The following is an 11,810-nucleotide window of genomic DNA, read 5'->3' on the forward strand; positions in this document are numbered from 1 at the left end:
ATGGCGACTCTATGTGTGTCAAGAGTAGAACTGTGCTTCACAGGGTTTTCAATGGTTAATTTTTCAGAAGTAGATCATCAGGCCTTTCTTCTGAAGTGTCTCTGCGTGGACTCGAACCTTCAAGCTTTTGGTTAGCAGCTGAGCATGTTAACTGTTTGCACCACCCAGGGACTCCAAGGCAATATATAGGTAATTTTATGTATTTGATACCAAAATGTTTGGATGTGAGGTTTTTGCTTAGTGGTTGTCATATTTTGTGACGTGGGTAGGGACAGTGTTAAGTGCCCTGTGCGGAATGACAAGAATGCCACAACTTACTGGAGAGATATCACAAAGACCACTAAGTTCCCAGATCACTGGAAGCAACATCTGGATTCCCATAGCAACAAGTGATGTGAGCTGCTCACATTATTAGTTCAGAACCCACACTTGTCCTGATTTATTAGCGCAAAGCTTGATGTACTCGGAGGACTGAAAAATAAAGACTAGCGTACAGACAGGCTCTTCTGGTGTCATTAAGTGTCTGCTGCATTGTAATGTTTTGGGGGGTATTCAGTGGATGGGATTTAAGCTGAAATGTGGGGGGGCGGGCTGGAGAAGGAAGCCATCTGTGCCCATGATGACGAATGCTATCATGGAGTCTTCATTCGGGGTCCCTTTTATATATTTAGTGGAGCAGATTTTCTCTTTCACACTTTCTAGATATATTTGTATCACACAGATGTCAGGGAAATATCGTATGTATGGGGGGAAAAAAAACCCCACCAAAATTCACATTGATGGCCAGGGATTGTAATTCAATTACTTTGTCCTTAAGTTGACAGCCCATTTAACTTGCACGGATGTCCCTTGAGTTTATTTTCAGGGTTTAAGTCAGAGCAATTTGAGAAACAGAAACCTCATTACTGAAATTCAGACAGTCTGGTTGGGTGACAGAGCAGGGGAAGCTGGACTGTCTAGAATTAAACACATAATACCTTGGTTTCATGCTGTCAATTCCAGAGCTAATGGAACCCATCAGCAATTTGTTATCTTCCTTCCTGTAAAACACTGACCACCTGGAAAAACTACAGGACGTAATCAATATATTATTATCCTTAAAATAACTTCTAGCTTTCTTCACAGTTATTCATAATTCCTTTTACCATCAATACTTAAAGCTGCATAATTAACCTTTTTTTTTCTCCTCTGTTTCTCTTCAAGAGATATTTTTATGGAAATTTTCTTCATTTTTTGAGCATTGAGCTTTTTTGAAGCAAGAAAAAAAATGGGTTTTGAGAGTTTTCTGTCATATTTATTCCTGACCCACCTTCTTAGCCTTAGTGCTCCTCCACCCCCTCGCATACATACCAGCACCAGTACATGGAAAGGTGATGATGAGAAAGAAATAACTAGCATCCATTGATTTATGCAAAATAGTACATTCAACATGCATGTAAATTATGAAGTAAAATAAACCAATACCCCCCATGCAACCTGGGAAGTAGGGCGTCCTGAATTCATTTAAAGCTACCTGTGTGTTCTGCCTGATTTCTCTCCACCTGCTCTGATTGACATAACCACTTGTCCACATCTCCTGTCTTAGTGGGTGGCTTTACAAAACAAATTTATTTTATCAGAGTTTAGGAGGCTTACAAGTTCAAATCAAGGCACAGGCTCTAGGGGAAGGCTTTCTCTCTCTGTCATCTTTGAAGGAAGGTCCTTGTCTCTTTAGCTTCCAGTCCATGGCTCCTTGGTGATTGTCACGTGGCCTGACATCTATCTTCCCCCATCTCTGCTTGCTGGCTTGCTTGTTTAGTCCCTTTTATATCTCAAAAGAGACTAACTTAAGACACAACCTACACTAATAATATTTCATTAACATAAGGAGAAAACCCATTCCCAAGTGGATTATAATCACAGGTATAAAAAAAAAAGTTGCCATTGAGTCAATTCTGACTCATAGTGACCCTACAGGATAGAGTACAACTGTCGCATAGGATTTCCAAGGAGCGGCTGGTGGATTTGAACTGCTGATCTTTTGGTTAGCAGCCAAGCTGTTAACCAGTGTGCCACCAGGGCTCCAGTGGGGGTTAGGTTTTACAACATATTTTGGAAAATGCAATTCAATCCATAACACCTGCACAAAGGTCGATTCTCAATCCTAATCTTGCTGATCTCTTGGCAACATTTCACTATTGACCTCTTGCTTCCAGGACATCAGATTCTTCTGGTTTTCCTCCTGTGTCCCTGGATCCTCTTTCTCACAGTCTTTTGATAGTCCCTGAGCTTGACTTGTACTGACTGCTCCTGAATTTTAACCTCAAAAGGATGGCAGTCCCCAGGGCTTGGCTCTCAGACTCTTCTCTTCTTATCCGTATTTCTTCCCTCGAGTTTCAATACCGTCTTCATGCTGATGAGCCCAGGTTTAATTCACCAGCCCTGATCCACCTCCTGGACTCCACACTTGCACATGTACAACCCAGCATCTCCCCTTGAATGCTGAGCAATCTTTTTAGACTTAATATGTGCAAAGCCCAGCTCCCCTTTTACGTTCCCCAAACCTGCTCCATACCCTGTGTTGCCCATCTTCACTCCAAGGGGCAACTCTGTCCTTCTAGTTGCACAGGCCAAGTTACCTGGAGTCCTCCTGACTTCTCTCTCTCTCAGCCAAATCTGACTTTCAATAAATCCTTCTCCCTTCCTCTTACCCCTCTATCCAGCACTACCAACCCAGTCTAAGCCACCATAATCCCCAGATTGTTGTACTTGCTTCGTAACTAGTTTCCAGCATCCCTTGCCCATCCGTAGTCTGTTGTCTATTCCAAAAGAACAAAAACCAGAACCGTTGCTGTTGAGTTGATTCTGACTCATGCGACCCTATAGGATAGAGTAGAACTGCCCCATAGGGTTTCTAAGGAGCAGCTAGTGTATTCGAACTGCCAACCTTTTGGTTAGCAGCCAAGCTCTTAACCACTGTACCACCAGGGCTCCATAGAAATTGCTGTGTCAGAAATTGTCTATACAACAGCCCAAATAGTCTCTCAAAAAATGTAACTCATAATTCATTCATTCAACAAATATTGACTAAACATCTTCTTTGTGCCAGGTACTGTTTTAGGTACCAGGATATGGCATGAGCATTAACACAAAACAGTCACAAATTGTTGTCCTCCTGGAGTGTATACTGTGTTATTTCTGTGCTCACAATCCTCCAAAGACTCTATCCCATTCAGAATAAAACCCAGGCTCCTTATCTGACCTGCAAGGCGCAACATAACTGGGCCCCCAGCTACCTGACACCCTGCTCTCCCCTTGCCCAACAGGTTCTGGTCCCCCAGTCTTCTTGCTCTTTCTAGAACATGGCAGGCACACTCTTATCTCATGTGCTGTTCCCATGACCTTGAGGGATCATCCTCCAGCTCCCCGCATCCTTACTCCCTCAGTTAATCAAATTTCACATCTTCAGAAAGGCTTTCTTTCCCTGTCACTCATTTACAATGCACTCACTTCCATTTACCTGCTTTTTCTTCACACCACGTATCGCCACATGATTTATTACGTATTTTCTTCCTATTATCTGTCTTTTCTTCTAACTTGCAAACTCCATGACAGCAGGGACCTATTTGCTTGCCTAGTGCTGGGAACAGTGCCTGGACCATAGTAGACACTGCACTAGATGTTTGTTGATTGAATGAATGATGTAACAGCAACTCTTCTAACCAAAATTTTACTTCAAAACTCTATGTCCACCTTTATTCCAGATAAAATTCCTTTAGAATTTGTGGATTAGAGTTTGGATGGTATTTTAAGGTCTCTGGATCTTCTGAGAAGACTCTTTTTCTGTTCCATAACATCCCCCGGCTCCAAAGGTGGGGGACAGGCATCTTCATTACTGCCTGAGCATGTCTTTGATACTGAAGCTCTGTGTTAACATTACTCCTGGCCTGCCTTCTCTAGCAGTTGAAAACAGGGCTGGCTCAAGCTTAACTTTGCCTCCTCCTCAGCACCCAGCACATAGCAGCTGGTCACTCAATTATTTGTTAAATTGAATCACTTAATTACTCTCATTCTTATTGCTAGGACTTCATAAAACTGCTCTTTACCCTCCGGTCTCTGCCTTCTTTGTAATCTCTGACTTTGTAATCTTGAATGAGACCATGTCATTCCTCTGTTCAAAGCCCTCAGGGGCTGCCGACTGTCCACACAATGAAGAATCAGCTCTCTGGGCTGGCATCACAGGCCTTCAGGCTGTGGCCAGTCCATGTCCTCAAGATGCCTTTTTTTTTTTTTTAGTTGTGGTAAATATATATGTAACAAAATTTTTGCCCTTTGAACATTTTTTACGTGGCCAGTTCAGTGATATTATTTATGTTCGTCATATTGTTTAACCATCATTATTGTCCATTTCCAAATTTTCCCATCACCCTTAACAGAAATTCAGTGTCCCCTAAGCAGTGACCGTCCCATCCTCCTCTGCCCACCTGCCCCTGGTAACCCCGATAAACTCTGGTCTCTATCCTTACCTAAACCTGGACCTATACTCACACCATATACAATAAAAAACCAATATATGATAGCTGACTGAAAATGAATCAAAGACCTAAGAACTAAAACCATAAAGCTCTTAGAAGAAAACATATAGATAATGCGTCAGGAGGAGTCCCTGGGTGGTACAAACGTTATGGACCTGACTACTAGCCAGAAGGTTTTCAGTTTAAACCCACTCTGAGGTGCCTTGGAAGAAAGGCCTGGGGATCTACTGAAAGTTCACAGCCTGGAAAGCCTATGGAACAGTTCTACTCTGCACACATGGGATCATCATGAGTCAGAATCTACTCAACAACAACTAACAACAATAACAACAACAAAGCTTTGGGACCTAGTTTTGAACAATGAACACTTAGATATGACACTGAGAGTACAAGCAACAAAAGTGACTTTTTCCCCCTAAATTTTACTTATTTTGTTGTTATCAAGAAGGTACACAACAAAACATACACCAATTCAACAGTTTCTACACGTACAATTTGGTGACATTGATTACATTCTTCGAGTTGTGCAACCGTTCTCACCCTCCTTTTGTGAGTTGCTCCTCCCCCATTAACACAAACTCACTGCCCCCTAAGATTCCTGTCTAATCTTTCAAGTTGCTGTTGTTAATTTGATCTCGTATAGATAGTTCTTAAAAAAGCATAATGCTCAAGGCAGACCTTTTTTTACTAGTTAAGCTAAACTCAGTTTTAAGATGACTTTGAGGTGTGTTTTTGGTTTAAGATTTAAAGCTTATTTCAAGGCAGTAGTTTCAGGGGTTTGTTCTACTTTCATGGCTCCAGGGAGTCTGGAGTCCATGGGAATTTGAAATTCTGTTCCTCATTTTTTCCCCTTTTGATCAGAATTCTTCTCTGGAACCTTTGCTCAGAATGCTCAGTAATGGTAGCTAGGCACCATCAGTTCTTCTGGTCTCATAGCAAAGAAGGCAGTTGTTCATGGAAGCAGTTAGCCACACATTCCATATCCTCCTCCTCTTCCTGACTCTCCTTCTACCTCTGTTGCTCCAGGTGAATAGAGACCAGTTTTTGTGCCTTAGGTGGCTGCTTGCAAGGTTTTAAAACCCCAGGAACTACGCAATGAACTGGCATGTAGAACAGAAGCACTTAACATGTTACTAGGCCAATAACAGGATGTCCCATGAAACCATGACCCTGAGCCTCCAAACCAAGGAATCAAATCCCATGAGGTTGTTGGTTGTACATAAGCAGCCTCAGCAGATACTTTTTTTTTTTTTTTTTGGGTCATTGTTGTAAATATATCTATCATACAACTTTTGCCTGTTCAACTTCTCCCAGATGTATAATTTATTGACAGAATTACAATAACTGGCTGTACAACCCTACCCTTAATCAATGCGTTTTTTCCATTACCTTCAACCCTCTTTTTCCCCCTTCCTCCCGCCCCTAGTAACCACTAATAAACTTTGATCTCTATACATTTGCCTTTTCTTGCCTTTTTATATAAGTGAGGTCGTACAATATTTGTTTCTTTTGTGATTGGCTTATTTCACTCTTCAAGCTCCATTCATACTGCAGCACATATCAAGACTTAATTCCTCCTACTAGCTGAGTAGTATTCCATTGTATATATGTATCGCATTTTGTTTATTCATTCATCTGTTGATGGACATTTAGGTTGTTTACACATTTTGGCTCTTGGGAATAGTGCTACAATGAACGTTGGTGTGTAAATCTCTTTTTGAGTCTCTGCTTTCAAGTCTTTTGGGTATATACCTAGGAGTGGAATTGCTGGGTCTTATGGTAGTTCTATTTTTAGTCTTTTGAGGAACTGCCACACTATTTTTCACAACAGCTGTACCCACCAGCAATGGATAAGGATCCCAGTCTCCCCACATCCTTGCCAACACTGTTATTTTCTAATTTTTTTTCTTTTTGTCTTAGCCCTCCCAGTGGGAGTGAAATAATACTTCATTGTGGTTTTGATTTGCATCTCTCTGATGGCTAATTACACTTACTATCTTTTCATGTGTTTGATGGCCACTTGAATGTCCTCATATGGAAACCCTGGTGGCATAGTGGTTAAGTACTATGGCTGCTAACCAGTTCGAATCTGCCAGGCACTCCTTGGAAACTCTATGGGGCAGTTCTACTCTGTCCTATAGGGTGGCTATGAGTCGGAATCGACTCGACGGCACTGGGTTTGGTTTTTGGTTTGGTTTTGGTGAAATGTCTATTCAAGTCCTTTGCTCATTTTATGATTGGGTTGTCTTTTTGTTGTTAAGCTGCCGAAGTTTTATATATATTTTGGTTATGAGATTCTTGTTGGATACATGGTTTCTGAAGATATTCTCCCAGTCAGTAGCTTGTCTTTTCACTTTTTTTGGTAAAGTTTTTTTTTTTTTTTTAACGTTTTACAATAGTGGTCTCATACAATATTTGTCCTTTTGTCATTGACTTATATCACTCAGCATAATGTCCACCAGATTCATCCATGTTGTGAGATGTTTTTATGGATTGGTCATTATTCTTTATCGTCGCTTAGTTTTCCATTATGTGTATCCATTCATCCATTGATGGGCATTTAGATTGTTTCCATCATTTTGCTATTGTGAATAATACTGTAATGAACATGAGTGTGCGTATGTCTATTCTTTTCACAGTTCTTATTTCTCTAGGATATATACCTAAGATGGAATTGTTAAATCATATGGTATTTCTATTCTAGCTTTTTAAGAAAGTCCCATACCATTTTCCATAGTGGTTGCATAATTTTGCATTCCCATTAGCAGTGCCTAAGAGTTCCAATCTCCCCACAACCTCACTAGCATTTATTGTTTTCTGATTTTTGGATCAGTGCCATTCTTGCCGGGGTGAGATGGTCTCTCATTGTAATTTTGATTTGCATCTCTTTAATAGCTAATGATCGCAAGCATCGCTTCATGTGTTTGTTAGCTACCTGAATGTCTTCTTTGGTGAAGTGTCTCTTCATCTCCTTTGCCCATTTTTTAATTGGATTATTTGTCTTTTTGTTGTTGAGGTGTTGAAGTTTTCTATAAATTTTAGAGATTAGACCCTTGTTGGGTATGTCATAGCCATTTTTTTTTTCCCTCAGTCTGTAGATTCTGGTTTTACTCTTTTGGTGAAGCCTTTGGACGAGCATTTAAGTGTGTAATTTTTAGAAGGTCCCAGTTATCTAGCTTATATTCTGCTATTTGTGCGTTTTTAGTTATGTTTGCTATTCTGTTTATGTCATGTGTTAGGGACCCTAGCATTTTTCCTGTTTTTTCTTCTATGATCTTTATAGTTTTAGGTTTTACATTTTGATCCATTTTCAATTAGTTTTTGTGTATAGTGTGAGGTATAGATCCTGTTTCATTTTTCTGCAGATGGACATCCAGTTTTGCCAGTACCTTTTGTTAAAGAGACTTTCTCTTCTCCATATAATGGACTTCGATTCTTTGCCAAAGATCAGCAGCCCATAGGTGAGTGAAATTACTTCTCAGTTCTCAATTCTGTTCCGATGGTCTATGTGTCTACTCTTGTGCCAAGTAGCAGGCTGTTTTGACTACAGTGGCTGTATAGTAGGCTCTGAGATCAGCGAGTGAGTCTCCTTACTTTATTCTTCTTCAGTAATGCCTTATTTATTCAGGGCCTCTTACCTTTCCATGAATACCACTTGGTCATGATGTATTATTTTCTGGATATGATGTTGAATTCTAATGGCTAACATTTTGTTGAGAATTTTTGCGTCTATGTTCACAAGGAATATTGGCCTGTAGTTTTCTTTTTTAGTGATGCCTTTGCTATTAGGGTTATGCAGTCTTCATAGAACAAATTTGGGAGTATTTTTTTCTTTTCTGGAAACCCTGGTGGTGTAGTGGTTAAGTGCTATGGCTGCTAACCGAAAGGTCAGCAGTTCAAATCCACTAGGGTCGCCATGAGTCAGAATTGACTCAATGGCAACGAGTTTGGTTTAGTTTTTTTGGTTTCTTTTTCTATGGTCTGGAATAGCTTGAGAAATACCAGTGTCAACTCTTCTCTGAATAAAACCAAAAAAACCAAACCCAGAGCCATCGCGTCAATTCTGACTCATAGCGACCCTATAGGACAGAGTAGAACTGCCCCATAGAGTTTCCAAGGAGCGCCTGGCAGATTCAAACTGCCAACCGTTTTGTTAGCAACCGTAGCACTTAACCACTACGCCGCCAGGGTTTCCCTTCTCTGAATGGTTTGTAGAATTCTCCAATAAAACTGTCTGGCCAGGGCTATTTTTTTTGTTGGGAGTCTTTTTTTTTTAAATAACTTCTGTTTCTTCTTTTGTTATGGATCTATTCTGATTTTCTACCTTAGTTTGTGTTAGTTTAGTTAAGTTGTGTGTTTCCAGAAATTTGTCCATTTCTTCTAGGTTTTCAAATTTTTTGGAATATTATTTTTTATAATATTTGTGGTTCAGTTGGTTCTGCTGTTATATCATCCATCTCATTTCTTTTTGGGTTATTTGCATCTTCTCCTTCTTTTCTTTTGTCATTTTGGCCAGTGATTTGTTGATTTTATTGATCCTTTCAAAGAACCAACTTCTAGTCTTGTTGATTGTTTAAATTATTTCTCTGTTTTCTGCTTCATCTTAAACCCTGGCGGCATAGTGGTTAAGTGCTACCACTGTTAACCAAAAGTTGGCAGTTCAAATCCACCAGGCACTCCTTGGAAGCTCTATGAGGCAGTTCTACTCTGTTCTATAGGGTCGCTATGAGTTGGAATCAACTTGACGGCAATGGGTTTTAATCTTTATTATTTCCTCTCTTCTGGCAGCTGTGGGCTTCTTTTGCTGCTCTTTTTCTCTTTGTTCAAGTTGTAGGGTTAAGATATTGATTTGGGGCTCGCTTTTCTTTTTTGATGGGCACATTTATTGCTGTAAATTGACCTCTGAGCACTGCTTTTGCTGTATTCAAAAGGTTTTGGTATGTTGTGTATTCATTCTCATTTGATTCTAGAAATTTTATTTTGCTTTTAATTTCTCCTATTACCCAGTGATTTTTAAGGAAGGTATTATTCAGTTTACATGTTATTGAATCTTTTCCTTGTTCTTCCTGTTATTGATTTCTAATTTTAAAGCATTGTGATCAGAGAATATGATTTGTATTATTTCAATAGCTTTGAATTTATTGAGGCTTGCTTTGTGGCCTAAAATATCACCGATTCTGGAGAATGATCCATGTGCGTTAGAGAAGAATGTATACTGTGCTGCCGTTGGGTGGAGTGTTCTGTATATGTCCATAAGGTCAAGTTGGTTGATTGCATTGTTTAATTCTTCTGTATCTCTGTTGGATTTCTTTCTAGTTGTTCTGTCCTTCATTGAAAGTGATGTGTGTTAAAGTCTCCTACTATTATTGTGGAATTGTCTGTTTTCCTTTTCAACACTGTTAGGGTTTGTTTTATATATTTTGGGGCTCTATTGTTGGGTGTGTAAATATTTGTTATGCTTATATCCTCTTAGTGGATTCACTGTTTAATCATTACGTAGTACTTTCCTTGCCTCTTATGCCAGATTTTGCCTTAAAGTATATTTGATCAGAGATTAATATTGCCATTCCTGCTTTTTCTTGGTTACTGTTTGCTTGGTATATCTTTTAGCTTATTTTTATCTTTGTGTCTAAGGTGTGTCTCTTGTATGCAACATATATTGATGGGTCATGCTTTTTATCCATTCGTCACTCTCTGTTCCAGTGCATTTAAACCATTTACATTCACTGTGATTATCAATATGTATGAATTTACTACCGTCATTTTGTTGTGTGTTTGTTGTTGTCTTCTGATGTTGATAGTTTCTTTGTTTGGGTTAGTTTTCTGTACTGAGTTTGAGTTTTCTTTGCTTATGGACTTTCTTTGTTGTTGTTGATTTTGTGTTTACTAAGCCTTAATGATTTTCTTCTTTTTTATTTTAGTGAGTAAGCTTATTAGTTTTCTTTGTGGTTATCCTGAAATTTACCTTTATCTTCCTAAGTTAAAACAGTCTGTTATATCTTGATATCACCTTGGCTTCCTCTCCATAAGGAAGTTGTGTAACTACACCATTTATTCCCCCTTTTCATTTGAAGTTGTTGTCATTTACAGATTGATGTCTCTGGATCCCTTGTGGATTTATTATTTTATTTTTTTCAGGCTTAATTCACTTTATTTTTCTTGTATAAAAATCTCTATGAGGTGGCCACAGCTGGAGCTTGGGTTCTCTGCACGGAGACTCTGGTGTGAGTCTTTACCAGGTGATCAGTAAATTCCTGGTAGGGAGACTTGGTGAACACAGTCTCCTTCCAGAGATCAGGAGTGAGATAGCTGTAGGTCTTGGGGATAGCATCAAAAGTGGCCTTAGCAAAGTTGCCCAGGGTGGCAGTGCAGCCTCTGGCCGAGGTGTAGCAGTCATCGATACCAGCCATCATCGACAGTTTCTTGGGCACAGGGACTGAGACTATGCCAATGCCCCTGGGTGCAGGGATGAGGCACACCAGCACAGAACCACAGCCGCCAGTCACCTTTCAGGGAACAGTATGGGTCTTGCCGATCTTGTTTCCTCAGTAGCCTCTCCGCACAGGGACAATGGAGAGCTTGGCCAGAATGATGGCCCCATGGATGGCAGTGGCCACTTCCTTGGAACACTTCACACCTAGGCCAACATGGCCGTTGTAGTCCCCAATGGCAACAAATGCCTTGAATCTGGTCCGCTGGCCAGCACGCGTCTGCTTCTGCACAGGCATGATTTTCAAAACCTCATCCTTTAGGGCCATCCCCAAGAAGAAGTCAATAATCTCAGACTCCTAGGTGGGCAGGGAGAAGAGATAGATCTCCTCCAGGGACTTGATCTTCATATCCTTGACCAGGCGGCCAAGCTTGGTAACCGGAAGCCATTCTTTATCTTCCGCTTTGCCTCTGTGAGCTCCGCGACCCCGGCCTCAGCCCCGGCCCGGGCCGCGACCCCGGCCCTGCGGGCCACTGCCAAAGCCTCCGCGGAAACCGCCACGGGTTCCCATCCCCGGGCCCCCGGGGCCTCCAGGCCCTTCCGCTGCACCGGCGTCATCCGCCATTTGGTGTTTTCTTGGAGAAAAAGCTTATTTTGTTTTTTAAAAATTCTTTGTCTGGGTTGGTATTTGAATGATGCTGTCATGTGTCTTAATCTGAAGTTGTTGTCTGATGTTGTTGGTTCTCTGTCCAAACCTGAAAAACAAACAAAAAAAACATTGCTTTCGAGTCAATGCCGACTCACAGCGAACCTATAGGATAGGGTAGAACTGCACCCATAGGGTTTCCAAGGAGTGGCTGGTGGAT

At 40.7% G+C, this 11,810-nt stretch overlaps 1 pseudogene; it reads right to left on the reverse strand.

Moving 5' to 3' along the window:
* Positions 1-10,640: 10,640 nt before the first annotated feature.
* Positions 10,641-11,586, reverse strand: LOC100670217 (small ribosomal subunit protein uS5-like; annotated as a pseudogene).
* Between the last annotated feature and the right edge of the window lie 224 nt (positions 11,587-11,810).

The sequence above is a fragment of the Loxodonta africana genome, chromosome 8 (assembly GCF_030014295.1).
Source record: "Loxodonta africana isolate mLoxAfr1 chromosome 8, mLoxAfr1.hap2, whole genome shotgun sequence".
Taxonomy (NCBI): domain Eukaryota; kingdom Metazoa; phylum Chordata; class Mammalia; order Proboscidea; family Elephantidae; genus Loxodonta; species Loxodonta africana.